Source organism: Delphinus delphis, chromosome 12 (assembly GCF_949987515.2).
Source record: "Delphinus delphis chromosome 12, mDelDel1.2, whole genome shotgun sequence".
Classification (NCBI taxonomy): Eukaryota; Metazoa; Chordata; class Mammalia; order Artiodactyla; family Delphinidae; genus Delphinus; species Delphinus delphis.
This window is the reverse complement of record NC_082694.2, coordinates 54,679,753-54,684,742: the sequence shown is the minus strand read 5'-3', so window position 1 is coordinate 54,684,742 and position 4,990 is coordinate 54,679,753. Positions and strand designations below refer to the sequence as shown.

General features: G+C 37.0%; 1 non-coding gene across 1 annotated transcript; it reads right to left on the bottom strand.

Annotated features, from left to right (window-relative positions):
* Window positions 1–3,978: 3,978 nt before the first annotated feature.
* Window positions 3,979–4,103, bottom strand: LOC132435652 (small nucleolar RNA SNORA25). The gene has a single exon (XR_009521595.1). It is a non-coding gene; the product is annotated as a small nucleolar RNA SNORA25 (small nucleolar RNA).
* Window positions 4,104–4,990: the final 887 nt, after the last annotated feature.

The window sequence follows — 4,990 nt, the reverse complement described above, 5'->3', positions numbered from 1 at the left end:
GTCTTTAAACACTGGGAAGCTGTCAAGTTCGCAGTGTCAGATACAAGGTTCCTAAAGCTTGAAAGCTCAAATTTATCACTGGCTACAAATACCGTCAATTGTCTTCCTTGAAGTGACAGACCTACTTCATTCATTTTTGAGAAAATGTCTACCAAATACCCAAGTTTAAATAGCTATAATTTGTTTACCAGTCATTCTTTTAAGTCAAAATGGTGTTCCATGAAAAAAGCAGTTAGTTCAGCTTGTAACTCAGGGAACAAGTGCTTTTCCTCATAGCCCCCTATTTCAGTATGCCGCACAAGGGCTTTATGTGTACTTCCCATTTCATCACAGATGTTAAAAAGACATGTACTGGGCTTCCCTGGTGGCGCAGTGGTTGAGAGTCCGCCTGCCGATGCAGGGGACACGGGTTTGTGTCCCGGTCCAGGAAGATCCCACATGCCGCGGAGCAGCTGCGCCCGTGAGCTATGGCCGCTGAGCCTGCGCGTCCGGAGCCTGTTGCCCCGCAACGGGAGAGGCCACAACAGTGAGAGGCCCGAGTACCGCAAAAAAAAAAAAAAAAAACAAAAACAAACATGTACTCAGGGATCAAGACTGAATAAAATTGATATGTGTAATTGTTTCATCAAGAACATTCTTAAGTGAAAATGGCATCTGAAATTTAATTTATTTTTTTGTTTGTTTACTGCTAGTGCTTGGCAGAGAACAACATAATGGCTATTATTACAGTGTGGTACAAATGCTTTCATTTATGTTAAGGCACCAGGAGTTTTACCCGCCATTGCTTTTGTAGCATCAGTGCAAATGTCAACATAATGAAAAAGGCAAATAACAGTTAATGTTATTAGGAAAATAGTTTTGACCTTGTGGACCTCATGAAACGGTTTTGGTGACCCCAAGGGGTAGGCAGACCACAGTTTGAGAACCACCATCACAGAAAATAACCATATTTCCTCACAAAGAACCTTTGACATCTGAAACAGAATGCTGGAGTAGAACACTGATTATGATATATGCCTTTTTAATGGGGCAACTACTATAAAAATCACATAATGGGAAAACAATATGATTTAGGACTAATTTAGATTTTCTAATATGCTTAAAAACAAACTTCGGGTCAAAAGTTTAAAGACTTTAAAGTTAGCTTAGCTAATTATATTTTCAAGCATTAAAAGATCTGTCAATGAGATAGTTTTCTCTCTCCTGTTACTTATTCTCTAAAAAATAATTACATTAATGGGAAAGTATCTGAAAAGGCATTTCTCCAAAGAAGATACACAAATGGCCAATAAGAATATGAAAAGATACTCAACATCATTAGTTATCAAGGATATACAGATCAAAATCACAATGAGATACCACTTCACACCCACTAAGATGGCTAGAAATAAAAAAGCCAGATACTAACAAGTATTGGTGAGGATGATGAGAAAGTGGAACCCTCATATACTGCTTATGAGAATGTAAAATGGTCCATCTACTTTGGAAAACAGTCTGGGAGTTCCTCAAACAATTAAACATAGAATTTCACCAAGAGAAACAAAAACATGCCTACACAGAAATTTGTATATAAGTTCATAGCAGCATTATTTATAATAGCCAAAAAGTGAAAACAACCCAAATGTCCATCAACAGACAAATGAATAAACAAATGTGATATATCCATACAGTGGAATATTATTTGGCCATAAAAAAGGAATGAAGCACTGATATATTCAACAATATGGATGAATCTTGAAAACATTATGCTACCTGAAAGAAACCAATCACAAAAGACTACATATTATATGATTCCACTTATATGAAAGTTCAGAATAGGAAATCTGTGGAGATGGAAAGTTGATTAGTGGTTACTTGGGGTGTAGGAGTGAGGAGTTTGCAGGGGTAGATGAGTGATAGGGGTTTCTCCTTGAGATGAAAATGTTCTAAAATTGACTGTGGTGATGACTACACATATCTGTGAATATCCTAAAAACCATTGAACTATACACTTTAAATGGGTGAATTGTACGGTATGTAAATTATATCTCAATAAAGCTGTTCTCTGCCCCCCCCAAATCAACTACATTATAGAAAAAAATTAACCGTATGAAAAATTTTTAGATAATTTTATAGAGGGGGAGACTAAAGCCCCAGAGAGAGGGGTGAGTGACCTAAACTCACTCAAAAGCTGGGACTAGAACCCAGGTTTCTGGTTCCTGTAATAGAATGCATTTCATCCCCCAGAATAGTATTACAATACCCCTTTCACTTCTGGGAAGAAAATTCCAATGATCATACCAAATGCATTCAAACTGGAGTTAGCCTAAGAGGTAAAAAGAAAGTATCTACTAGAAAAGTACTCTATCTACAATTCTGCTCTGAAAAAGGTCACCCTTTGTGGAAAGAAATGGGAAAATGAGCAGAATAAGAGAGGAGAAATAGAATTCACCTTCTTGCTTTAAACACTAGGCCATTTATGGGCAGGCTTGTAAGTAGTCACACTAGTTGCACAGGCTTTTGCCAACTCCTTTAAAAATAGCTATTCATAAAAACAGTAAACACAAAATGTAGCACAAATGTTTTTGTAGGTCCACAGACTAGTAAATATCATACCCCTTCATGGTCAAACATATTGTAGTGGACAGCTTGGTGCTTGTCTCACAAATGATTTTGTTCCAGTGCTAGGCAGAGCTACAGGGATGCCTCTGATATGTGTAACACTTTGAGTTTCAACCTGCTTTTACATAGTATCCCTTCTGATGCTTGCAACAACCCTGTGAAATCAATAGGGTAGGTATTATTAGCACCATTTTGCAGATAGGAAACTATTTTTAGGTAAGTAGGACAAGGTTTTGTTATCATCCTCATTTTATGAATGAGGAGTCTTATTTTACACAAGCACTATGATATAAATAGCTGCAAGAGAGAACTTAAACTTGTAGCTGATACATGAAAATTTGGGAACTATTTAAAACTGGAGAACAAGGGAACAGTGTACAGCAGGGATACTCACGGAAATGACAAATTTATTGGTGCTTTATATTTATGACTTCCATAAACTACTTTTAAACTGACCAGACCCTGAACTTGCAAGCCCTGATATGCTGTAGAATGATTGACAGTGCTGCCTCCTTGCACAGCTTCAGGGGACACCATTCATATGGAGGTGACACCATCCCCATAGCATTAGACGTTAGTGGTAGGTGTCCCGTGGAATTAAATCAGATTCCTAAATTAGACATGCTATGTAGATATCACAGACATGAGTCAGGCAAATCTCAAGGTCCATCACAAATTCCACCTCCTCCAAGAAATCTGCCCCAATATTCTGTCCTAGCAGTCCATTATATGCATTGTATATTTTGGTATTTCTTTATATTTCATTTCATTTTATTTATTTTTTCATTTTTAAAGACACATTGTTTTCTTTCTAATCTTACAATTGATACATGTTCATTTCAGACAACTAGGAATACATAAAATCATAAAGTAAATAATAATTAACATCCATAATCTTCATCCCTTAGAGATAACCACCATAGCCTTTTGATGCATTTCTTCCCGTTTCCCCTCCATTTTAACTATAATTTATCTTTTTATATTATTCTTCCATGTTTCATCTTTAAGTATTTGACCCCTGTTAAGTTTTATCTTCTTCAAAATATGGTAACTTTTTGAGGATAAAAACCATATTATTTTCTACTTCTTTATGCTCTACACTTTCTTATGCATAGTGGTAAGTACAGTAGTCAATAATTCAATTGAATTAGTTCATCTTCAATAATTTGAGTCGTTTGGTATTATAGGTACAGTAAAGAATGTAAGTAAATCTACAAATATATCAGTTATTCCATGAATAATAGTTCCCTTTGAATTTACTAAGTTACTTACATTTCATGTATATAATTTTTTGTTTGTTTGATTGTTAGTTTTGGTTAAACTTGGGAGACTTTATTTACTTCCCCACATCACCAATCATGGATATGAGTGGCTAAGGCTTCTATCTCCTCAGGAAAACACAGCACAATTGAGTGATCACAACCTTTGGAGAACTTCAGTCTTTGGTTGCAGCATTTAAGAGCTCCTGGTTTTGGTCCCACAAGCCCTTTTTGAAGTGACCTATGTATGTTTTGGGGGTTTTTTATTTTCTGTGTTGGGTGTTCATTGCTGCGCACGGGCTTTCTCTAGATGCAGCAAGTGGGGGCTACTCTTCGTTGCATTTCGCGGGCTTCTCATTGTGGTGGCTTCTGGTTGCAGAGCACGGGCTCTAGGCGCGCAGGCTTCAGTAGCTGTGGCACGTGGGGTCAGTAGTTGTGGCACACGGGCTTAGTTGCTCTGCGGCATGTGGGATCTTCCCAGACCAGGGACCCAACCCGTGTCCCCTGTGTTGGCAGGCGAATTCTTAACCAGTGCGCCACCAGGGAAGTCCCTATGTTGTGTTTTGATGTTGGGATTATTGCCTTAAATCTTTTTGCTTCTTTTGCTGAATCATATGGAAAACAAATTTGAATTCTGTTTATTAATGCTATTAAGTTTCAAGTGCTAACTTCTGGTAGAACAAATACCCAATCATTTGAACTGTTAAAAGATAAATTGAGGCATATTAAAAATTTTAAGAGTTTATCTGAGCAAAACTCAGTTTAAATCAAATCACCAAAGTTAAATCAAATCACCAAACTGGAAAGCGCTCCACCAACAGGAGCTAGGGGAAAGATTTTACAGAGAAGGAAGCAAAGCAAGGAGATTATTTGTTGGGCTATAGCTTAAGCATTCAGTTTACTTGGGAAAACCTTATTGGCTGTTTGTGATCGGTTGTCCTTAGATTTTAATTTCTTAACCTTGAGAAATTTACAGGATTGGGTTTGGTTTGCTTATGTAATGCCACTAACACATTAGAACCATCTCAGTTTAATGACCTCCTTTTTAATTAATTTAACAATTGCTATATCTGGATTGCATTTTCTAAGAAAGAAAATATTACGTAGCTCATAATTCCAAATAGTTAATC